The following is a 27094-nucleotide window of genomic DNA, read 5'->3' as shown; positions in this document are numbered from 1 at the left end:
CATGGTAAAACATGGTATCAACACTGAGGATCATGCAACAATTAGCCAGCTCTCGTATTGGGTGCCACTGCCTGAATGATGGACAATCAGATAGCGGACAAAGAAGACACTGCAAGTCGACATTATTGAACCTTGAGAGAGTACTTTGTCCTTTCCTGTGGTCCTCGTGAAGAAGCAGTTGGTGTACGATTGTGTGTGGACTACTGATGACTGAACAAATTCAGAAAAAGACTCCCCCTGTACTGATGACACCCAAGACTGCTTGAAAGGACCAAAGAATTTCTCAACTGTAGACATTTAGACAGACAATAGGAGAATCAAGGTTGCTGGTGCTCAAAGGAACCATACTGCTTTCGTATCATTTACGAGTTCAAAGTCACGCCATTTTGACTATGTAATTTTCCAGCAAACTTTGAACAAATGAGCGGAAAACCTGCTTTACCCGCTTAAATGGGTGACATTCCTTTCGAATGTGAATGACATTCTCATTTTTTTCCCTAAAACATCTGAAGATTATCTATGCTGCTTGAGAACGGTCTTGAAAAACATTTAGACCGCAGGCCTACACCTGATGCCAGAAAATTACCTCTTCGTCATCCAAGGAAATAATTTTGGAGCACCAGATGAATGGTGATTGAGTCTGCTTGATCCAGAGGAAATAAACTCAATCTCAGATTTTATGACTCCTTGATCTACCTGTGAAGTGAGAAGTTTTTTGGAATGTGCTCATACTAGCAGTAATTCATAAAGAACGTCTATACCAAGGCATGTCCCTTCCACAAACAATTGTAGGGAGATGCTAAATTTTCATGGAAAGAGGTAGACGACGAGGATATGGGTGTTATGGTTGTACAATAAGTACCACTGGGATGTGCCCACCTGACTTTGGGATGCGCTAGGGGTTTTCATGAAACTGACGGATTGGTTTTTTGTGCGTGTTTTCTGTATGCATCACTGGTGTGAAATTAGGCATGTAAGGATTAATTCTGGGTATTTGTGAGAAGCTTCTGGTGGTTTGTTTCCTAAATTTTGTATGAGAAAGTGGTGTGAAGTTTGTGTTGTTCCGTAAAATTTTGTGGGTGTTTCTTGAATAAGTGTGTAAATGGTGGGTTGGCCTACGAAGTCTCGTGTGTGTGTGTGTGTGTGTGTGTGTGTGTGTGTGTGTGTGTGTGTATGTGTGACGTTGCCAGAAGAATGCTGTCTGATGCCATAGACCATACCCCCAAGCCATACAGGATGACTGGAAGTATGAGCTGGTGTCAGAGATGGAGTTTGAACTGGATGGTTATACCATCGCCTTTCAGGAGTGGATATACCCTACAGAAGAGGGTGCAGTCCTCATTTGCAGCGGTAGTGAGGTGCCTGTCCCATGTTAGGCAGTTATCTATTTCGAACCCAGGTACATGACTGAATTTCTGCAAGTTAGCTCTCAGCTGTCAATTATGAGTTGACAACTTAGGAATTTGATTTTTGGGGGTGCAATAAACCCCTTTGCTACTTTGTAAGTTTTATCTTAATTTTGAAACAGTTGCACCAAAGGGTTATTTTGTCAAGATTCTGGTGGAGGTAGCAGTGTATCAGGAGGCGGCTGTGACTGCTTATGTATGTGGCACTGTCATCCGCATAGAGAGTAATCACTCTGCCGATCAGCCTAGGGATGTCATTCGTACATATGCAATAGACCACAGGACCTAAAACCGAGCCTTGTGGGACTCCTGCCACAATCTGTCTGGCTGGGCTTGTCTCCATTCCTTACGAAGAACTGACGTCCCCTAAGGAAGGAGTCAATGATCCACATTACATTATCTGGGCACCCAATCTGGTCAAGTCTGTAGATTTGGCCATCAGGCCAGCCAAGGTCAAATGCTTTTTCTATGTCTACTGCTCCTGTCGCTTCTCTCCTTGCCCTGGCTAGATGAATGGGTTCCACCAAGCGAAGGGATTGTTGGATAGTGGAGTCCTCAGCACAGAAACCAAACTGTTCGGGCATAAGGATGCTGTTTTCAGTCAGGAATTGATAGAGGGGTGAAAGGATTATTAATTCCAGGATTTTGCTCTGGCCTGTTAGGAGGGAAATGGACCTCTAGCTTTCGGGGAGGAGCAGGTTTTTATTGGGTTTGGGTAGGGTGATGACCTTTGCAGTTTTCCATGCTGACGGGAAGTATGTAAGTTTCAAGCAGGCATTATGAATGCTTGCTTGGTAGGATATTGCGGGAGGGGGAAGGTGTTTTTGGAGTGTGGTGCAGAAGTGGTCAGGGCCAGGAGCTTTGGGGTTTCCCTCCTGCTTTATGAGTGCACATGTTGTCAGCTCATTAACGGGCTCGAATTCCGTTATTGGGTGTGTATTTCGTATCTGAGCCACACGTCCGGTATCTATTCTCTCCTGCCTATCACTCACCACATCGTGGATGACTTGGGTCCGGTATTGTGACACCAGTGATTTTGCCATTATTTCTGCCTTTTCTTGCTTGTCATATGCAAGACCATTCTCGCTGTGGCATGCCTTGTTTCCTCTGGTGGGATCTTTCCGCTGCTGGGTTATTTTCCATATTTTGCGTCTGGTATGTCTGTTTCAGTGGCTCTTAGTTTCTCCGTCCAGCAGTGGCTCCCGTGCTCTTGTCGTTCTCTCACCTGGTCCTCTAGACTCTGCAGCAGGCGGCGATCGGCAGTGTCACGGTAGTGTTGCCACAGCATATGCCTCCTACAACTATGAGGTCCCAGATGTCATGGGGTAGGTCCCTGGCGAAAGGATCAGTGGTTATCCTGACGCTAGTTGCTTGAGTACAGGCATGGAGGATGCAGTGAATTTCTCAATGGCTTCGTCCACATCCCCTTCTATCCAGAGTGGGGGATTTTCCACCATGTGCTCTCCCACCAGGTTAGTATATCTGTCCCAGTTCGCCATTACTTGTGTGTTTGCCATCCTCCCGACATCGTCTTTGACACTGGTGATTCCAGCTTAACAGGACTGCGGTCAGAGTACAGCTCATAGTGCACTGTGGCTGCCACATCAAAATCCAACTAAATCATGACAAAAATATCTAATATGTCAAAATTTTTGTTCGTGTGCCAGCAATATGCATGGGCTCACGCAGGGAGATGACACTCAGGGTGGCACACCCCTCCATGATCCCCCGCAGGTCCTGCCACTTGCGTTCTCGGCACAACAGCCCCAGGCTCTATGTTTCAAATTTAGGTCCTCTCCCACCAGCACACAACTGCCAACCCTAAACAGTGGCTGGAGGTCTTGAGCAGTGATATGTGAAGTGGGGGGATGGTAGGCTGAAGCAAGTTGCCAAATGTTCTGGCTAATTTTGATTTCTATACCTGCAACCTCGATAGTCTGTGTCTGTAGAAGTTCCAAGGATGAGAAGCATCTCCTACCCTTAAATACTGCTGTCCCACTGCCTGGGCAGTCCACACAGTCAAACTGGTGGATGGTGTAGTTTCTGAAAGCGAATCAGTTGTTGGGCTTCAGGTGCGTTTCCGTCAGACACATAATATCGATGGCCTGCCGGTCCAGATAGTCTTCCAAAAGGATTTTGCTTGTTTTAACGCCATTGGCGTTGCATGCTGCGAGTTTTATTCTTGTGGACCTAGGTGGATCCACCAAAGCAAGTCATTAATGCCATTGCATCTTCAGCAACAATAATGAATTTTGTCAGGGCATTAGGTGCAGCTCGAAGCTTTGCCAAGATGTCCTTAATGTGTTAAACAGGGTCATGATGCTGAATCCTGAAAACAGTTGCTGCAGCTCTCTCAGCTCGTCAAGGAACGTCGCCGGTTGAGTGCTGGGGGAAGACTGTCTCTGTGTAGTAGCAGCCTCTGCGCCATAGGGTGGGGAGGGCTGTGGTGATTGGGCGTGCGGCGGCAGGTAACAGCAGCCATTGGGGCACATGGTGGGTGAAGTAATGGATAGGGTTCCAGCACTGGCACGTTCGCTCTGCATCTTTTAACGGAACCCGAGCTCGTGCTTGTGCCTGTGCCTGTGAGAGCAGAGCACTTTGGTGGGTGGTTACAGTTTTCGGCACTGTGAAAGAGCTGCTGGAATTGGTGGCTTTGTACAGGACCTTCAGGCTGCCGATATTTTTCAATTGTGACTCCGCAATGCAGCATGAGCTTTATCGCGTATAGTTGGCAGTTTTTCTGGTCAGGGTGGAGAATGACCTTGAAGGACACGCATTTCTTGCAACCTTCTCCTGGTCTTGCCAGGTCAGAGGCACATGTTTCTTGTTTGACCTCTATGACCTTGAACTTGCAGAAAAGAATGTCCACCTTGATTTCTGCTGGGTCTGCGTCATGGGGGAGACCTTTTATCACTATCTTGAATGTCTCTCATTCTGACATCAGATATGTGTGATGGCGGATGTTATGTCCCTGAAAGTAATCTTTTATTGTTCTGTGTGGACGCCTGAAACTTTATTGATGGGGTGTTGAGGCCGTCTTTTAACATTGGTGCAAATCTCCTTGATTACTTTCATAGTGCCATTTTGGATGGTGGCTTCTTCACCACAATTTCATCTGCTTCTAGGGATGCAATTGGGGCAAAGCTATTGGAGGTGGGGATGTTGGTGACTATAGTCTCCTCACCAAGCTCCATGTCATCTTTGGTGGTGGTACACTCCGAAGTGAGCCGGCTGGGGACCGGATGCTTCGTTGCTGGCATTACATCCATGTCTGTCTGTTTTCGAGTTTTTGCCTTTGTAATGTTCTTGGAGGAACGGCTGCCAGAGCCTAGAGACTGGGCACCACAGTGCACTGGGGCTTTGGGTTTACCCAGTGTGTCAGTAGTGGTTTCCAGAGTCAGACCGACACTGCCAAGGGGTGATGGATGTTCATTTGATGGCACCGTTAGGTCTCCCTGAAAAGCACCAGCCCTAGCATAAACTACATGTGGGTATCTGGGTAGTATTATGGGCACTGGTGTAGGAATTTTCATACACTTGGAGGAGCAGGGTGGATGCCCTGCGGCAGTGTCTGACTGGGACACATTGGTGGCAGATCAGACAACTCAAAACTAGAGCAGCAAGATCACATGGCCCCCACGCTGCCAGTAGACTGGCAGGAGCTGCGCCGCAAAGGGACCACGCCTAGGTACTGCAAGACAAATTTGCCGCACCGACGCAAAGCATGCACTTCTGCACACGACAGTTGTGCTGCATTTGTATACACAGTGCACACAGCGAATTTTGCTCCACTACAGCAAGTGCAGCATGCTCGAAGAACAGCATCTGCTTGCCACGAGTCCTCACCCTTGAATGAAAGAGGTGGAAGAAAGGTCTTTCCTTACCCTCAAGGAGACACTAACATTATCTCCTATCATATCATTTTATGATGAGACAGAACTTCACACTAAGAGTAGCAGTTATGGTGGAAGTGGCATTTCTATTGCAAATTCAGGAAGGTACAGAAAAGGTGATGATTTATTCTTCCTCAGTACTCTCCAAGTCCATGATGAACTACTCTGAAGCTGAGATTGAGTGCCTTGCAGCTGTTTAAAACAAGTTTTGGCTGTATTTATTTGGTGAACAATTCATTTTGTGATGAACCACTATTCTCTCTGCTGGCTGATGAGCCTGAAGGATCCACCAGGACTAGCTGGATGGGCACTTAGGATTCCGAAGTACAACATAACAGTGCCATAGAAAAGTGGATGCAAACACAAGGATGCCAGCTGCCTTTCAAGGAATTCTTTGGCAGAATACAGCAGTGTGAATGATATCTCAGTGATCACTGCTGTAAATGACATTGCCACTGAACAGGGGGAAGATCTAGTACTACCAAGAATTGGAGAACCATTGAAGAGGAGGAGGAACCAATGAAAGAAGAATTTCAGTTGAGAAATAGAGCATTGTATAGGAGGAGCTGTGAGCCAATGGGGTGGAAATAGTTGCTCATCATCCCAGCTATTCTATGTCCAAGTATTTGCATGATGCTCCAACATCTGGTCACCTGGGATTCCTGAAGACACTAAGCAGACAGTACAGGTATCACTAGTCAGGTCTACCAATCTGTTAGACACTACAGACACTGTGTGAGCTACTGTAAGGAGTGGCAATGGTGGAAGCAAGTGCCACAGTTATTACCAGGGTATCTGGTACCAATCTTGCATGAAGCAGTATTGTTATACTGAACTGGAATCAATCTTTTGGGGAGGTTCCCAAAGAAAACTAATGGGAATGATGGATAATGGTTTGAACTGAGGACGTCACCAACTGTGTTGTCACTAAGGCTGTGCCAGCTGATGGGGCTCTGGAAATCTCAAAGTTTCTTGTAGAAGACATCATTCTGAAGCACAGAGAACCCCATGTGATGATCTCTGATCATGGAAAACTTTTGCAGTCAGACTAGTATCAGAAGTAATTTCACACTTGAATATCACCCCCAGAATAACAGTTGCCTAACATCCACAAGACGTGTGCCCCAACAGAATGCTGTAATAAGATATTGGCAGATATGCTTTCGATGTACACTGATTTTGAACACAGAGCTTGGGAAGCAATACTGCCCGTTGTGACAGTCTAATACAACACACTGAAGCAAGACACTGCAGACTTTACACTGTTCTTTCTGCTCCCTCCACAGCTTCAAGGCTGATGCAGTAATGGATACATTGTTCCCGTTTCAACTCAATGCTACTCAGGATGACTACATGGACACCTAATCACCAAGACTGAAGAAGCAAGACAGATGGCTAGCATCTAGCATACAAACTCTGGGCACCTAGGAGAAAGACCGAGAGTATTATAACATCAAGCACCAGCCAGTAAGGCACAGCCTGGGTGATTGATATGGATTTTTACACTACTGCAGAAAGTGTGACTACCAGAGAGGTTATTAAAGCACTACTTTGCGCCACATCATATCCTTTATCGTTGTCAGACGTCACATATGAAGTCAAAGACAAGAGCCAAGAGATGTGGTACATATCCTCTGTATGAAGCTGTACTACATGTCCCAAGGTGCAAATTGATGATGGGGCTTCTTGTTCAAGGGAAATGAAGGCCCACCTGACAATCAGAAAGCTTCAATGATAATGGTTATGATTATGATTTTAACAAGACTAAATACCTGGATTATCAGTTCCGCATTGCACTGGGAATTCATGTGAAATTATTTGGAAGGAGACAAGGAGAATTGACATCAAGGTTTGTGAACTTGTCAAAATGGTTGAAATTTGATATCACACTAACCTAAGTCATATTGTAAAAAGTGAGATAAAATGCAGGAAGTTAAAGTGTAGCAGGTCACTGAAGGATACCCCATGGAGGGTCATCATAGTCAGTAACTCAAAAAAAGGGTGAGAAAATGAAGACTTTATAAACTAGAGAGTCAATTTAAACTATTAAAAAAATACATACACAAAAAATGCATAACAATGCAGAGGTAGAATGTGGCTGGAGGACATTCAGGGCAGATGTTGCAGTGAGAGATGCTTCCCTTCTCACCCACATCTGGACACCACATGTTTAGATGCATTACATTTTATAATAAAACCAACTTTCCCTCAGGAATTTGTTATCTGCTATCACATCATCTGCAAGTACCCATGTCAGGGATATAAACAGGTTGATGTCTTGTCTCAGAATAACCAGCAGGGCTACCATGAGATGAAAACCATACATTGGGCTTCACACAAAAGGAACCCGTGGATAAGCCTGGAGCAGCCAATACACAGCTGCCACAGTATGATGACATCTTTCAAAGAACCTTGGAGAGAAGTACTCCATCCCTTGGTGGTCCCCTTGATTGGTCTCAGCTTGCTTAGGGCATGGTAGCTTGCCATTGTGTAACACAGGTTTTTGAATCTGATGTTGCATTTGCAGTCGTAGGTTTGTATCTGGTACTCCAAGTTCAAGTTTATCTCTTGTGGTTGCTTCTTTAGCTAATTTGTCAGCGAGTTCATTTTCTAGAATGCCAATGTGGCTTCGTGTCCACATCAATGTTACTGTCATAGTGGAACTGTGAAGGTCAACTAATAGGTCTTTGTTGATATTGACCAAAAATGTTTCTGGAGTAGCACTGAGATATGCCTTATAAGTAGCTCATGGAGTCACTACTAATCAAGATGTCACTTATGGCGTGAGTTGTATGTACTGCAGAGCCCATGATGTAGTGTATGCCCTTGTGCCCCTTTGTGATTGTAAAAACATAACCTACCCTGTGACTGACTTTTGATCCACCCATGTAGATGCTTGTCAAATCTGGGTAGTTGCGGAGAACCAAACGGAATAGGCATCTGAGAACGGTGGGTGGGGGATCAATATTTTCCTTAGGTATACAAATGTCAATCTGAGTCATGGGACAGGGTACACACCATGCGAGATGCCAAGAGAGAGCACTGTATACTTGACAATATGGGGCAGTTGGAGGTCTCTGCACGAAGCTTCCAGTTGTATCACAGCTGATATACCCATTTTTGGGTTATTCGTAAACAGTATAAACTGTGGGTTGGGAATCAGAATTTAGAGGCATGTATAGGCAAACATCTTACAGCTTCTGACTGCACAGTTTACTAAGAATTGCAAGCATCTGACCCATAAAGGCAGGATGACAGATTCAGCCACGAGGCTGTATACAGAGCTCATATGGAAAGCTCCAATTGCCATCCACACACTACTTTTCTGGACAGTGTCTAACAAGCTCCATACTGATGGTGCTGCCTACCCGTAAGCAACACATCCATAGTCCAAGTGAGATAAAATCAAAACTTTGTAGAGTCGCAGATGAACATTGCAGTCTGTGCCCCAGGAGTTGCTACTGAGAAATTTAAGGATATTAAGTTTCTCGAGAAGTTTTCCTTGAGCTGCCTTACATGTTGTAACTATGTTAACTTGTTGTCAAATAAAAGGGCTAAAAATTTGAAAGGTTCAATGACTTCATGTAAATGGTTACCAAGGTATTGTTCCGGGTGGAGATGCACCATCCTGAGTCTACATAACTGCATGATGCAAGTTTTCATGGGAGACAACTGATATCCATTATTCAGAGCCCTGTTATGTACTGCCCTTATGCCCCCCTAAAGTTGGCACTCTGTGGTGCACAATATTGTATAGCTGTAACACTGAGAAAGGTTCCCACTAATACTGACATTGATATCATGAGTTCCACTGCATTCACAATACCATTGATTGAGATGGTGAAGAGGGTTACTGTCAGAACCTATCCCAGAGAGACTGCAGTTTCCTGTATGTAATGGATGCTGAGGACTGGAACTATCAGAAGAATAGAAAATCCTTGAGTGGGTTTAAAACCAGGGTGTTAAGTGACCACAGGGGTACGGTAAACTCGTCCTGCTGCTCTTAGGACCATGCATGTACACTGTGAGCTGTATAACATGTTACATTGTTCTGCCAGTGGGTGCCACTGTACTGAGAAAAAACAAACTGCTGGTAGGGGTGGACATGGTCCCCAGGGATAGATGCCTACTTGTGTTGATACATTATGCCTTTCAGAATGACAAGATCAGCCAGGGAATGACACGAAAACATTCCCCAGACCATACAGCTCCTCCCTCCAGCCTGGACTCTTTTGACAACTGTTTCAGGTTGTTTACTTTCTGACATTTCAAGCCAATGAATCATGAAACCTAATTCATCTGAAAAGTGCTCCTGTTGCCACTCAGCAGATCTCAAGTTGTTGTATGGGCATGTCTGTTGCAGCCCTTGTCTCCAGTGAACAGAAGTTAGCATGGGTGCATGAACCAGATGCCTGCTGCGAAGAACAATACACAGTAACACACACTGAATGGTAATCGAGTAGACACTGTTAGAGCACCTTACTTCGTCTGGGCGGTCAGTTGCTTAACAGTTTCATATGTATTTGCCCGTATGCCTCTCTGCAGCTGTCTTTCACCCCCATCATCTACAGCTCATGGTGCAATACAGTTGCCTCAATGCTGGTATTGGATAATGCCACTTTGTCATGCATGGTATACTTTAATCAAGGCAGTGTGGGAACACTTTAAAAACTTTGTCATTTCAGAAATTCTTCTCCCTTTGGTATGACAGCCAACAATCATGTTGTTTTGGACATCAGATAAATCGCTCTGTTTCCGCATTATGACTGCACTGTTTTCCATCTCCTACTACAACTACTACTACTACTGCTACTACCACCCACTGGTTATTAATGGTTATTGCACATTGATGTCTAATGTATGTTGTGGTCACATTCATGTGACAGGACTGTGTACATAACTAGAACACTAGATAAAATTGATTCAACAAACACTGATAAACACGTTCAGTTTGCCATACTTAAAGAGGCAAAAGAACCTTAGCTTATCATTAAGACAGAATGACAAATTTTTAAGCTACAAGGGCAAATTATTGTACAATAAAAAATCCATTCTCAATGTTAGAGGTTACAACATTACCAGTTTTTTTTAAATATTGTTCTTGCTCCTGCTTCACAGACAAAAAATGGATTTTGTATTTCAGTATTTTTTATGTAGCTCTCGCAGTTCTTTTGCTCTTGTAAAACAACGTGTGCCATTTTTAACAACTGTTTTACAAGGCTGTTGGCACCTTGAGGAGTTGCCAGTCATGCAGCTTAACTGAGAGTGATACCAGTAACACAGTCAAATGTTTCATGCAGTTTTTGCTATGGCACTGCCCTATAGTCAATTGAAGACTAATTCTGTTCCTTGGTAGCTTTGAGTGTCCAACCAAAAATGAGATTTCAGACTGTGCTCAATGGCAGGTGTAGTATTTCTTGGAGAGTTCGATATCGGAATGAAAATCCCAGCCACTGCATGAACGAGCTTGCAGATAATGAATTTTTTACCCTGCAGCAGAGTGTGTGCTGATATCAAACTCCCTGGCAGATTGAAACAGTGTGTCAGACAGACACAAACTTTGGACCTTTGCTTTTTACAGGCAAATACTCTACCGACTGAAATATCCAAACAACTCACAATCCATGCCCATAGCTTTAATCCTGCAAGTAACTTGTCCCCTACCGCCAGAACTTTGCAGAAGCTCTCCTGCAAAACTTGCAGGACTGCCTATGGAAGGCAGATGTCGCTAGTTTTAGTCTCAATCCAGCATACAGTTTTAATCTGCCAGGAAGTTTCATATCAGCGTAATCTCCGTTACAGAGTGAAAAATTCCTTCTGGAAATCTCCCCCAGGCAGTGGCTAAGCCATGTCTCCACATATCCTTTCTTCCAGGAGTGCTACTACTGCAAGTTTCACAGGAGAACTTCTGTAAAGTTTGGAAGGTAGGAGATGAGATGCTGCAGGAATTACATTAGTGAGAATGGGTCTTGAGTCATGCTTGGGTAACTCAGTTGGAACAGCACTTGCATGTGAAGGGAAAAGGTACTGAGCCCAAGTCTCTGTCCTGCACACAGGTTTTATTTGCCAGGGAGTTTGCACATATTGAACTGCACTACAAAATTTAGACCTACAGCTGTAATCATTAACACAAATGATTATGTATCTTTTATGTCAAATGGCATCTGTCAGGAGTGCACATCTTCCCCCATTTCTGGACAATGTACACTGCCTGACAAAAAAGTGAAACACTCAGAAAAAGAGGAGGAAACAAAACGAAACTCCATGGGTTGAGAGGTATATGATGTCTTCTCAGTGGTTACAAAATCAAAATAAATTTAACAAGAACATGGCAATATTAGCTCACTTATCAGCATAACATTGCTCCCTCTCTGTTCCATATGCATGTACAGATTCAGCTGGGAAGGGTATCATCAAGCTGTTGGATCCTCTTCTAAGGCAATCTCACTTACAACTGTTGTAATTAGTCCTTGAGACCCCGGACATTGGCACAGTGTTGAGATCTGAGCTGGTCCTATATGTTCTATTGGTCTTGCTGGCCCCTGAAGTACCTCAACATCATGCAGACAGTTCAGAGAGACATGAACCATGTGTGGACGAGCATTGCCCTATTGAAAAATTGCACAGCAGTACTGTCACAGGACAACGCAGAATGCCTGTGACATACCCTTGTGCCGTCAGAGCTCCCTCAATCACTACCAGCTGACATGAAGTAATCCATGATGGCTCCCACACCATGTTGCCAGGAATGGCACCATTATATCTCTCCAAAACAATGGAAGAATGGGACCTGTACCGAAGTCACCACCATACACACCAATGACAGTCATCCAGAGTAGGGCAGAACCAAGGTTGTTCCCTGAATATCCATAAGCACTCCATGCTTCCTGGTCATGACACCACTCCAAATGCAGTTGTTTACATTATGATGTTAATAGCAGCCTACCTGTGGAACAGTAATTGACAAGTTGGGCTGCTGCTAGTCTCCCCCCCCCCCAATTATGCAGAATGACATAGAATGTTGCATGGATTTCATTGTGTGTTCTCAGATGGCACGCACAATGTGATGTGGTTACAATGTGCTTGGCAAGCAATAAAACAATCCTTCCTTGTAGTGGCCAGATGTGGACAACCGATTGATGATGAGTACTCTTTCTGTCACATTCCAACCATCACAGTCCACCATTAGGAGCCGTCACATCTGAATACCCCATAAATCTGTGTATTGTACAATTCGACCAGCCAGCCAAATGGGGACACACAATGAACCCCTTTCAAACTATCTCTAAAGAGTATGCAGCAACCCCTGTACTTCACAGTGATCACGAAGACTCTGACCTCTTTTACATGCCAAACAGGCCAGGTAACAACACTATCCCTGAACAACACTAATGCACTCTGATGACCATTACTCCTGTTACAGAGAATTGCAAATCTAATCATTTACATAACAACTTATGCTGTGTACATGTACGAAGTCACAATGACAACTGACACTGTTGACATGTTTCACTTTTTTCTCAGGCAGTTGCCTTTACACAATAGCTACTACATTCACCACAATTTACTGTTCTGACAACAGACTGATGCTTGGTATAATTTTTTTTTTTTTTTTTTTTAATTCTGTAACTCCTGGGCTCTCCAATTTGACAATCACTTTCCTCTCAAAGGTTATAATCTTGTACATCATTGCTTTCTTTGCTGCATAACCAGCAGCTTTCTTCAGCTTATGCTTCCAGCCCTGATCAATATGGCATCTGCACAATCATTGTTGGTCAGTAGGAACTACCACACTTCATGCATTAAAATGTGAGTGACTACTGTCTAACCTGAAAACCCTTGCATACACAGTAGCTACACCATCTTTAATACTACTAAAAAACAAAAACAATGGAATCATGCAGCTTACTACCTAGGCAGTTACACAGAGGAAGCCCACAAACAAATTCATATGTAACGATAACAGTTGTTAATTGAAAATCATATTGCTACACAAATGAAACTATTCAGAGCACTGTTGTAGCATATCTTGTGGAACAAGATTCGAAGCAGCAAGTAAAAAATCATTTCTATCCAGATGGTATTTACATTGTTACTGCCCTGTTGCCAGAAAAGTAATACCATGTTGCCTTTGTTCTGTATCCTATTTACCTATAGGCTTACACTAACTTGATTTGTCAAATGTAGTTGTTCAGCTTTCCCTGTTTTAAATCCTCATTCTACATTAAGGATGTAAACCCATGATGCAGTTTGCAAGTTTTTCCACAGTGGTGATAGTTGATGAGCATCCAGCCTTTATTATTACAGGAACCTTGGGCTTTTGAAGTCCTTATTACAGAAGAAGTGTACACCACCTTGCCTGATCTGTGACATACATAATAACATAGCCCTTTGTTGTTCTGTACATTCCCATCTGAACAACACTGCAACAAAGAAATTGAGACTGCATCAGTTTTAAAATGACATGCAACTCTCACCCTTTTACCACTGATAACAGCAGTTATCAAAAACTGAGAAAAAAATTGGAAACAGATTTAAAACCATTGACTGAAAATCGCGCTCTAACTAATGCTGTTAAAGCTGCAACAGATGGGCCAAGATCTGCGTATTCGCACAATAGTGACAACTGATCGTAAAAATTAACTAATCAGCAACTGAACACTGGAATTTCAATAACTCAAGGGTGTCCAAAGGTATGTGGTGGTGATGTTCCACATGTTCTTTGAACTCTACATAGGCCATAAATCCATGGCTACAGCTAGAAGCTGAACAGATTAAATTACCTGAAATAGCTGGGCTCTCTTCATGTACAACATTAATATATTGCTTCAACTACTTTTCTTTTGAAAAGGACCTGTCGCAGTTCACATACATCACACTTTTAAAAATTTCTACCATCTTCTACCATTTTTTAATAGAACTTCATGGGAGACACTTACAGAGGAGAGCCTTACATTCTGAATGAGTGAAATACGTGACATTGAAAGCCCACAGACGCTGCCATTCTAACTGATGATATCACATTTTCCAGTTAATTGAGCCACAGGATGTTACTCAGCCTAGTCACTCCCCCAGTTCAGGCAGCAGACAATGTCTGCCCATACTGTTTTCAAGTCATTTTCCTCAAAAAGGAAGAAGGACAAGAATAATAACTACAACAACAACAATGACAACAACTGTGGCGCATTTATTACCAAGTATAATAAAGAAGTAATAAGGAATCATGATTATATTTACATTTAATCATTAATACATTCATGAGCATATCAAAAAGTTCTCGCTGGAGTCAATTACACTTATAATTTTCATAACTGGAAGGCCAAAAGCGTTTTAGTGAGCTGCATCGTGAAAGTATGAAAAATACATTACTGCTTTGCCACAAGCACGTCTTATGAACAACACTTTCGTTTTTAATAATTATCACACAAAACACACCTCATTAACATTAGAAAGAATTGCCATTCAACTATATTTATTTATGCGTAATGTGTGTTCTCCATCACAGGTGTGCTGTCAAATATTGCAGTACCAGGACGTGAAGAGTAATGTAGCTTTCAAATGATGATGTCTCTCTAAGGTCCAACAACAACGTAGTAAATTTCTGATTTTGTTATAAAAGTATACACCAGTAGGCAATTGCAATGGTGTCACAGTGTTTATGATGATGATGATAGTAATAGTAACAGTTGTCATCATTGTCAAGAAATAGGATTAATTGCAGCGACAACAGTGTTCAGTGGAAGACAAAAAAAAAGGGGGGGAGGGGGGGGGGGGGGGGGGAGGGAACACGACTCGAAAACACTGCAGGCAGACTTCTAGTGTGCCACCTTAGCCGCTTGTACTAATGCCACTGCTTGATGGATGGCACTTATGTATGGTATTCAACAGTCTCTTAACACTTTCAACCTTGATCTCCCAAATGCTACATAAGTGCATTGTACATGGGCACCATTCATTACATCGAAGTACTTCCTACACCTGTGCAAGAGATGAGCAAAACTGATGATACCTTGGGTGTGTTTCCCTTTGTAACACAGATTCTTATCCTTGCTGCAGTGATTTAAAAAAGGCCTCAGGTATCATTTAAGAAATTATGACAGATCAAATTGCACATGATTACAGCAGACCAAAAAATGGAAATATTTTACTCATTTTTTGCAGAAACCAATACTGTACATACCAGGGGATGATTTTCTGTCCTCTAGCCTAAAGAAAATATTTAAAGTTCTCTCTCCCCTTTGACATGATCTTCAAAATGTCTATGCACATCCAGGGACTTGGAATACTGTATAAACTCAAATTTATCAGCTTTCATCTGATTGGTGTTAAAAGCATACATTGTCCTATTGCTCCCCTTTGACATGATCTTCAAAATGTCTATGCACATCCAGGGACTTGGAATACTGTATAAACTCAAATTTATCAGCTTTCATCTGATTGGTGTTAAAAGCATACATTGTCCTATTGCTTATCCATCTCTGATGGCCCACACATATATAACATCTTACATGTGGCCCAACGATAGTGCGGATCATGGAGTAATTTTTCCAAAGGTGGAGCTTTTGCAACATTCCTATCAGAGCCTCCAAGCTGCTCTGGTTGAATGAGTGAGCAAATATCTAATGGCTTGTCTTCATAATATCAGGATAGCGACTTCCTCAAAGTCTACATATATGCATCTATTTCACTTCACATAACTTTTCATACACCACATGTATTTATGACTTATTTTCACTTTGGCAAAGAGTCACTACAGCATCATAAAATATCAAACACCATGTTACTGTAACCTTATTAACCACAAAGATGCAGATACTAAGTTCTTTTTCTTTTTCAAATGAAAGTTGGTATTAAGGTTCCAAATCAGTAGTTCTAGAAAAGTCCTGCTGCTGTGCATAGACTGTTTCCACTGTAGTGAATTTGGATCTTCAGAAGGGAAACACACAACTGAAACCAGATCTGCTGACTTTTTTTTTTTGGTTCTTTTTTTTTGGGTTTAAGGGCGCTGAACTACTGAGGTCATTAGCGCCTAGTCACAATTGTTAGAGCACATAGAATCTAGTAAAACTCAAGGGGAGGGGGGGGGACATCCTCGTGAGAAAGTCCTTATAAAGATGCAGATAAAATAAGTAAAAGAGTTAGATGTCTTTGGACAAGCCAGTCAAAGTTATAAAACGAATAACACGAGCAGCTGCTCGAGCGTCATCAGCTAAAATATCCGGTAAAGTAGATGGCAGGGACCGGACAACACGAGATTGGCTAAAGCGGGGACACGATGATAAAACATGGTGCACTGTTAATGCGCGACTACAAGGGCACTGCGGGGCTGGGTCACCGGAGAGCAGGTAGCGGTGGCTATACCGGCAATGCCCAATCCACAACCTGGTCAGAAGGACCTCTTCTCGCTGATATGGTCGGGAGGAGGTTGTCCAAGCAGTTGGGAACGGTTTTAATGCCCGGAGCTCGTTTCCTTGAAGGGATGACCAAGTATCCCACCACAACAACACAAGCCTCTTACAAACAACCCCACTAACGTCAGATGACGGGACACAATGGGAGGCTGGCTGAGGCAGGAGGACTGCAGCCTTGGCTGCAGCATCAGCAGCCTCATTCCCAGGCACTCCTACATGTCCGGGAACCCACAGAAAGCTGACAGGAGAGCCATCATCAGCGAAAGAATGGAGGTACTACTGGATCCGTTGCACCAAGTGATGGACTGGATAGGGAGCTCCAAGGCTCTGAAGAGCACTGAGTGAATCGGAGCAGAGTACATACGATGAATGGCGGTGGCGGCGGGCATACTGAACGGCCTGATGGAGAGCAAAAAGCTCGGCCGCAAAGCTGGAACATTGGTCGAGGAGCCGGTATTTAAAGGTGACGGGCCCGACGACAAAGGCACAGCCGACACCATCGTCAGTTTTGGAGCCATCGGTGTAAATAAATGTGTGACTGCCAAGTCGAGCACGAAGTTCGACAAACCGTGAGCAACACACTGCAGCCGGAGTACCCTCCTTCGGGAGCAAGCTGAGGTCGAGATAAATATGAACTGGAGCCTGGAGCCAAGGTGGTGTTGGGCTCTCACCCTCTCTGAAGGTGGTAGGGAGGGCAAAATCCAATTGTCGAAGCAGACGACGAAAGTGGACTCCAGGGGGCAGCAGAGCAGACACATACAACCCGTACTGACAGTCGAGAGAATCGGCGAAGGAGGACTGATAAGAGGGGTGGTCGGGCATTGACAACAGCCGGAGACCAACAAAGTTTCCTGTCCAATGTGAGCCCTAGAAACTTAGTTGTTGCCATGAATGGGAGAACAACAGGACCGAGATGTAAGGATGGCGGAAGGAACGCTTTCTATCGCCAAAAGTTGATACAAACCATCTTCTCTTCAGAGAACCGGAAGCCATTTGCCACGCTCCATGAGTATAGGCTGTCTAGACAACGCTGAAGGCAGCGCTCCAATAGGCATGTTCTCTGGGCACTGCAGTAGATCGCGATGTCATTGACAAAGAGAGAGCGTGAGACATTAGGTGGAATGCAATCCATAATTGGATTGATCGCGATGGCAAAAAGGGCTACGCTCAAGACGGAGCTCTGAGGCACTCCGTTCTGCTGGAGGAAGACGTCGGACAATAAGGAACCCACACATACCCTAAACTTTCGATCTGTTAAAAAGGAATCAATAAAAAGGGGCAGGCGACCGCGTAGACCCACCTGTGCATAGTGCGGAGGATACCTCCTCTCCAACAGGTATCATAAGCCTCCTCCAAATCGAAGAACACGGCTACCGTTTGGCGCTTTCGCAAAAAGTTGTTCATGATGAATGTCGACAAGGTCACAAGGTGGTCAACAGCGGAGCGGCGGCGACGAAAGCCGCATTGGACATTGGTAAGTAGCCGCCGAGATTCAAGAATCCAAACTAACCGAGCGTTAACCATGCGCTCCATCACCTTACAGACACAGCTTGTAAGAGAAATGGGGCGGTAACTAGAAGAAAGCTGTCTATCCTTCCCGGGTTTGGGTATAGGAACAACGATGGCATCACGCCAATGCATGGGGACCTGACCTTCGGTCCAAACACGATTGTAGGTACGAAGAAGGAAGCTTTTGCCCGCTGGAGAAAGGTGTGCCAGCATCTGAACGTGAATGGCATCTGGCCCCGGAGCAGAGGTCCGGGACAGTGCAAGTGCACGTTCCAGTTCCCGCATAGTAAAGGGGGCATTATAAGTTTCCAGATTCAGTGAGTGGAAGGAAGGTCGCCGAGCCTCTTCTGCCTCTTTCGTGGGAAGGAAGGCAGGGTGGTAATGGGCGGAGCTTGAAACCTCCGCGAAAAAGCGGCCGAAGGCGTTGGAGACAGCCACAGGATCAACAAGGACCTCATTACCTGAGGTCAGGCCAGGTACCGAGGAGTGGGCCTTAATGCCCAACAGCTGGCGCAGGCCACCCCAAACGACAGGAGAGGGAGTAAAACTGTTAAAGGAGCTGGTGAAAGAGGCCCCACAAGCTTTTTTGCTGTCTTTGATGACTCTACGGCATTGCACTCGGAGTCGTTTGTATCCAATACAATTCGCCAACGTAGGATGGCGGCGAAAGGTGGGTAAAGCACGTCGTCGAGCACGGATAGCGTCTCTACAAGCCTCATTCCACCAGGGGACGGAAACGCGACGTGAAGAAGAGGTAGTATGAGGATTGGAACGTTCGGCAGCATTGATGATAACAGCCGTGAGGTATTCGACCTGACTGTCACAACTGAGAAAATCGTGGTCCGGAAAGGTCGCCAGGGAGGAGTAAAGTCCCCAGTCAGCTTTCGGTATGTTCCAGCTCGAAGGACGTGGGGATGGGGTGTGGTGCAGGAGACGAACGACACAGGGGAAGTGGTCGCTCGAATAGGTGTCAGAAAGGACATACCACTCGAACCGATGGGCAAGAGTGGTAGAACAGATCGAAAGGTCCAAATGGGAGTAGGTATGAGTAGAGTCCGAGAGGAAAGTCGAGGCGCCAGTATTGAGGCAGACAAGATTGAGATGGTTGAAGACATCCGCCAAGAGGGAGCCTCTTTGACAGGATGCAGGAGAGTCCCAAAGGGGATGATGGGCATTGAAGTCGCCAAACAATAAAAACGGCGGAGGGAGCTGAACAATCAGGTGCATCATGTCAGCCCGACTAACTGCGGGTGACGATGGAGTGTCGACGGTACAAACTGAAAAAGTAAAAGCAGAAAGAGCAACACAGACAGCTATTGCTTGGAGTGGGATGGTCAATGGGATGGGATGGTAATAGACATCGTTCCGAACGAGCAACATGACCCCACCATGAGCTGGAATACCGTCCACAGGGGTGAGGTCATACCGCTCCGAGTTATAGTGGGTAAAGGCAATACGGTCAGTTGGGCGCAACTTGGTTTCCTGGAGACCAAGGACGAGTGGACAGTGCAGGCTGAGGAGCAGTTGTAATTCCTCCCGATTAGAGCGACTACCTCTTATGTTCCAATGTAACAAGGCCATCGCTAGTCGGAAAAAAGGGGGGAACGAGACGGGGGAAGAGCTGGTCACCTCGACGGCCGCGGAGGGCCAGGTTTCGAGGGAACAACGCTACAACCGGCAGGAAGTGGATCCTGTTCCATCAAGTTGTCACCAGCTGCGGCCACTGTCCCGGGTTGCGTAGGAGGGGCAGCATCATTTGCCGACGAGAGGCCAGCTGAGCGTCTGGCAGCAGAGCATCCCGGCGAAACTGAGGACGGCCGGGAGCAGCGACTCACGGATGGAGCGTCAGACGAAACGCGCCGGGGTGGAGAGGGGGATAGAGACTTCGTCTTGGAGGCCTTCTTGGAAGTCTGAGGAGGCACAGGGATGGTGGGCTGGACCCGAAGAAGGTACTCACACGCGGGGTCAGTTTTGGAACGCCGGATCTCGGAAGCCGGGGTCCGGAACCTTTCCCCGATGGACGCCTGGGAAGAGGATCGTTTCTCAGGCGGCGGGGGGGGGGGGGAGGGGCAGGAGGAAGAAGGGTGGCCCCTGGGGCAGAGGGGGCGGGGGCCACGGGGCAGGAGGATTTGGAAGGGAGGGGAGGCGGAGGCATAGACCCCGTATGGGGGGAGGAGGTAGAGGGGGGACAGGATAGGGGTGAGGAGACTGTGGAAGGAGTGGACACGACTGTGGCAAACGAAGTTGTCAACATCATGGGATGGAGGCGGTCATACTTCTTCCTGGCCTCAGAATAAGAGAGACGATCCAAAGTTTTGAGTTCTTGAATCTTCTTCTCTTTCTGATACGCGGGCCAGTCTAAAGATCTGGGTGAGTGGATGCCAGGACAATTAATGCACCGAGGTCGTAGGGTGCATGTATGTTCCTCACGAAGAGAACGTCCACAATTGCCACAAAGGGGCTCAGCCTCACACCGTGACGACATGTGCCCAAAGCGCACGTCGCTCCGGTAGCACATCACCTTTACCTTCTCCGGGAGAACGTCCCCCTCCAGGGCGAGGATAAAGGCCCCAGTGTCGATGCGACGGTCTTTGGGGCCGCGCTGGACTAGCCAGACGAAATGCACGCCTTGGCGCTCCAGGTTGGCCCTGAGCTCCTCATCAGATTGCAGCAGGAGGTCCCGATGAAAAATAAACCCCTGCGTCCTATTCAGTGCCAGATGCGGGACAATGGACACTGGGATGTCCCCTAGGCGGTCGCACGCCTGGAGCGCCGCCGACTGTGTGGCGGAGGTGGTCTTTATAGGAACAGACCCCGAACGCATTTTACTGAGAGCCTCGATTTCCCCGAAGATGTCCTCGATGTGCTGAACAAAGAACATGGGCTTGGAGGTGGCGAACGTCCCCTCATCGGTCCAAGAACAGACCAAATAGCGGGGGAAGTGCTTCGCCCCAAGCCGGCGGGCCTGTCCTTCCTCCCAGGGAGTGGCCAAGGGGGAAACGGCAGGAGAACCAGAACCAGAGACAGTACCTTTCTTTTTAAAAGACTCGGCCGCAGAACGACCTGATACATGTTGACGTTTCATCTGCGAAACGTCCGCCCTGATACCACCCACTCCGACCAGGGGCTCTCCCCATGGGCGCCACCCAGCCTCAGCGAGGGCCACCTGGCAGGATGACCATTGCCGGGAGTCCTGATGCCCCAAGGAGACGGGCATCTACACCTTGGCTGACATGGGGAGGGTGCAGCTCAGGTATCGGCAGTACAATCCCTGTGTTGTCAGGGGGGCTACAACCTAGAGAGTACATGACGACCCCACCACAACGGTCCGGCTACCGTGCTGGATTTCGGGTGCCATGGAAAGTCCATCATGATCGTAGGTGCAGATGGGGATGCACTATGGGCGTAACTTGTAGAACGCATCAGGCGTTTAGGCCCAATTTGAGGAATAGTGGGTATGGTTACAACGCCGTTACAATGCTGAGTGCCAAGGTCTTAGTGCACGGAGGACCAGTGATACACCACGTAAGGCGTCCTTCCCCAAAAGGCTCTTACTTCTGTAGAATTTTGAAAAATGGAGGCCAAACCCCAAGGGGGACCATCACATGGAAGGCCAAAATGGTTGAAACTCCTTTTAGTCGCCTCTTATGACAGGCAGGAAGACCTCAGGCCTATTCTTACCTTGGACCCGCAGGGGGAGATCTGCTGACTATCTGTACTTAAGTGGTTTCAGTCCAGAGTTGAAATCCTGTGACTACACAGGTTCATCAACTTGACCACCTTATACTATTCATTAGATGGATAAGATGAAGCCACACTACCTTCACATCATACTGAAGAAATGGATTGGAGCATCATCATGCTGTAGCTATATGACCCTTTGTAAATGTCCAAGGCACTTCTTCAGCAGAGAAGGCAAGTGAGTCCCTGCAGGAAGTGTAGCCACGTGTCATACAGAACAAGATGGTTCATACACAGAACAGAATGATACTGTGGCACATTGAACAAACCAACAACAAAACAGAACTAGAGGAAATTCCATCAGTAACATGTTTTGTAAATGTTTTGAGTGATATGGATGTTAACAGTTTCCATGGAAGATGTTCCACAACTTCATCCAACTTGCCTCATACTAGCAGGTCACCTGCCCATTGCTAATATGGGAGCAGTCATTTTATATTGTGCTGGTCAATGTTCCACAGCAGATTTGTGTTTATCACATATCTGGCTTCAGTGGACATCTATTCCTACAAACAGGAATGCTTTACGCAGACAGCAAAACAATTTTGCTCATACAAAGATTGAACAAAGATTAGGGAAAGTCATGAGAAATGTATGCTTGAATGTAAATGCAGATGTTAACCAAACCTGCAGGTATCGCTGTTCTGTTTGACTACAAACAGCATCTGTGGAATATTTTCAATACATTGCAAGTGTCAGCCATGGTCAGAACAACTTTCTGTGTAGTTATGAGTGCATTATGCTGGCGGTAAGTGAATTCGAACATAGGCAAATTGTTGGTGTTACAAAATGGATGAAAGTGTGCATTCACTGATCATGACGGTCAGTCACTGAAGAGGATTGTGACAAAAGTAAGAGGACAACAGCTTCAAAAGTCTCTATGGAGCTGAGTGCCACACTTGTGAACCCTGTCAGTCTCAAAACAACATGAAGGGAGCACGATTAGTGAGGAATTGTAGGAAAAGTTGAAAGTCCAAAACCACTTATCAGTGTTGTAAATGTCTGTAACAGGAAAAATGTTGTGCCAAAGCCATAAAACATGACCAGAGAGCAAAGGCCCTAGGCCTTGATTCTATTTATTATCAGCTGATCCCCCATCTAACTGCTACTCAAAGCCACCATCTACTCAGGATCTTTATCTGTATTTGTGCCAAAGGTGTCTTCCCTTTGCAGTGGCAACATAGACTCATCATTGCAAACCATAAGCTAGACAAAAGGCCAAAGGCTGTCATCAGATACTGACCATTTAGTCTCACCAATGTGCTCTGCAAACTGCTTGAAAATATGATCACTCATCGATCATGCTAGATTTCCAAATCTCAAGGCATTTTGTCTCCCTATCGGTGTAGTTTCCTGGAGGGACAATTCACAACTGACCATCTGATTGGGTTGGAAATGGCAATCTGACAGGTTTTTCTAAATGCCAACTTATCATTGCAATCTGTTTTGCCCTATATAAGACATACACCACCACTTGCTGCCCCCCTCCCCCCCCCCCACCGCACCCCCTCTCCCAGGAGGTACAAAACGTTTCTTTGAGCATGTGCATAGCCACCACTGGGCCTTTGCCCATCGAGTGCTATTTTACTTTCCTTGCTACAAGTCTGTCCTGCTAAACAATACTCTGTTTTACACTGACGACAATTAGTTTTTGTTTACAAAGCCACTGTTCTTCATCAAACACCTGAAGGATGGGTGTGAGGAAACAACAACAATTTCAAAAATGGAAAGTGGCTCTGATCTGATTTAAATGGCCCCCTGCTCAGTCACAGGTACTGCTTGCCTGTGACAAGCTGAGTGACATTCCTGTAACTGTAACTCCACATAAGAGTCTAAGCGTGATATAGGGTATCTTCTTCCACTGTAAACTCATTTTACAGACTGATAATGAGTTGCGTACTAATTTTGAGCTACAGGATTTGCCCTTTGTTTATCAGGGCAGACCTGAATTAAGGAAAGCAAAATAGCATTGCAAGGGCAAAGGCCCTGTGGTGGCTACGCACACGCTCAAAAAAGAGTTTTGTGCCTCCTGGGAGAAAGGAGGGAGGGGGGGGGGGCAACACCAAGTGGTAGTGTATGTCATATATGTCAAAACAAACTGCAATGAAGAGTTATCATTTAGAAAAACTTGTCAGATTGCCATTTCCAAACTAATCAGATGGTCAGTTGTGAATTGTCCCTCCAGGAAACTACACCGATAGGGAGACAAAATGCCTTGAGATTTGGAAATCTAGCATGATCAATGAGTGATCATATTTTCAAGCAGTTTGCAGAGCACATTGGTGAGACTCAATCGTCAGCATCTGATGACAGCCATTGCGTTTTTGTCTAGCTTAAGGTTTGCGATGATGAGTCTATCTGATCACTGTAAGGGGAAGACACCTTTGACACTAATATGGATGAAGGTAATGAATATATGGTGGCTTTGAGTAACAGTTAGATGTTGGATCAACTGATTTTAAAATGAATCAAGGTCTAGGACCGTACTGTGATGAGGCAAACCCCTGAAGAAGTTTCTGATCAGTAAATGGTTCATTATACAGGGTGAACATTAATAAAACCGACAAACTGCATGGACAGATTCCTGGCTGGAAATGGAGATAAAAGGTTCTATGAAAACGTGTCTAGAAATGCATCATTGCCATGATAGATACCACTGACAAATGAAAGTTCCTCTGACCATGTGCCATGTGTTCCTTGTGTGTTGCAGGTTGTGTGACTGATGCAGCATACTGTAAGCAGCAGAATTGTCCACTATTCCTGTCAGGAACAAACCAAGATAGTGTTTGTGTATGGCCAAGCAGATGGAAATGGTCAATAGGCAGAATCCATTCCTCCAAATCTGGTGTATGCACAGTCCGCCGCCTGCCTGCACATTAATCTGTCTGAAAGGACCCATGTTCACAATAAACACCCAAAAATGGTTTGAAATAGTTTGTAATGTTGTCAGTCTCACTGAGGGCACTTGCTTTGGTATAGCTATGCTGCCTCTGAACTGTTCCCATCTTTTTGGCCACAGACAAACACCATCTCAGCTCGTTTCGGACATGAATACGAGACCATTCTGCTGCTTACAGTACACTAAGTCAATCACACAGCCTGCAACAGACATGGAACACATGGCATGTGGTCAGAGGAACATTCATTCACCAACGCCATCTACCAAGACAATGACGCATTTCTGGACACAAGTTCACAGGACATTTTTTCCTCCATTTACACTTAGGTATCCATCCTTATAGTTTGTCAATTTTATTAATGGTGCCCTGTGGGGGGGTAAAGGATAGGAAGATGTCTTCAACTTATGGTTTACACATTCAGGAGGCAGATAGGTAAGAAGAGGATGCCAATGCTGTCAGAAGGTGGGTCACAAGATATTCAGCAAGAACCAATGCAAAGCCCACTGAGAAGGAAACGAAGCAGTACACATGTTGATCGTTGGCAAGCCAGACGACTATGGAGCTTCGCCCACATGAAGCTGAAGAGACTCATTCCCAAGGAGGAGATGTAGCATTCCTTCTTGCTTTGTTTACAGTGTCAGCCTTAACAGCAAATAACTTAATAGTGAGGGGGTCTGTTAACGATGTCAATTGAGATATTCCTGGGTTCTTTGCCAGTGCTGAATATAGGTTTGACATGCCTTTGGTCTGCCATGGCACTGATCGGTGGCAGATGGGGCCCATAGGAAGAAGAATAGCATTCCAGAAGTGCAGGTGATGAGGTTAGCAATACCTCCCACAACCTCGATTATGCCATCTGACAGAAGGGGGGAAAACTTGACAACAGAGAAACACAGCTGCCAATTGGATCTTCGAAATGCCCAACATGGTATTTCAGCCATTGGGCGGTGGCAAGGAAGTTTTTGTTTTGTCTTAGGGCGCAAAAACCACTAAGGTCATTGGATCCATGTCAGAAGCTTAGAACACTAATACGAAAAAGGAGTTAAAAATTGCTACACATTATGCCCAATCGATAGAAGTAAAGAGTGCTAAGAACAAGGACATCCTGTTGGAGAAAGTTTCACAAAATATGCTGTAGCGGAAACAGAGGTCCTGAACTAAAGATTAAATATCCTTTGTCAAATTGCTACGATGGATAGAAAGTAAAATGCGGTCGACAGCTCATGCGTTGCTTACTAAAACGATTGATAACTAAGTTGGCAAAACATACATTAGAATGTATGTGTTTAAAAAAAAGGACATTTGATCACAAAATGATGAACCATCAAAGGCTGATGACAATGGGCACAAAGTGGGGGTGATCACAAATTAACAAACAGCAATGCCTGAAACGACAGTGCCCAATACATAACCTACGTAAAATGGTGAGGGGCTGTGAGGAGGTCGGCCAAGCTGCTGGGAAAAGTTTGATTGTCCAGAGCTTGTTCCCATGAAGGGAAGACTAGTGGTGCTGCCAAAGTGATACCACCTGCTGACAGACGGCAACACGGAGATCAAAGGAAGGAATGGAGGAACTAGGAGGCCGACATAAGAGGACTGCAGCCTTGGCAGCAGCATCAGCAGCCTTGTTTCCCATCAGACCAATGTGACCTGGAACCCACATAAACATCACAGTGACTCCCTCAAGAGTGCACATGTGGAAGTTTTCTTGGACCTGTTGCACTAAGGGATAGGCTATGTACAGCACACAGAGGATCTGATGGCTACTGGGAGAATGAGAGAAGATTACACAATTGAATTGCTGGATGTACTGTGTGGTCTGGTACAGGGCAAAGAGCTCTGTTGTAAATACTGAGCAGTGTTCCAGACGCTGATATCGAAAATTGTCGGTGCCAATGACAAAGACACACCCAACACCATGGTCAGTCCAGGAGCCATCAGGTTACACAAAGTTACTATTGCTAAGTTCTGTGCGAAGGTTGAGAAACTTACAGTGATAGATGGAATCTGGACTAGTTTCCTTAGAAAGCAAATAAAGTCCAAGGTGAACATGGGCTACAGCAAGAAGCCAAGGTGGTGAAGGGTTCATAACCATTGGGAAATTGGCAGGTAGCATGAAGTTAAGCTTCCAGAGCAATAGCTGAAAGCTAACTCCAGAAGTAATAGAGAAGAGGGATGTGCCCTATACTGGTGGTCAAATGAGTCATTGAAGGAGGAGGCATTGGATGAGTGGT

Source organism: Schistocerca americana, chromosome X, assembly GCF_021461395.2.
Source record: "Schistocerca americana isolate TAMUIC-IGC-003095 chromosome X, iqSchAmer2.1, whole genome shotgun sequence".
NCBI classification, from domain to species: domain Eukaryota; kingdom Metazoa; phylum Arthropoda; class Insecta; order Orthoptera; family Acrididae; genus Schistocerca; species Schistocerca americana.
Note: the sequence above shows the minus strand (reverse complement) of the source record.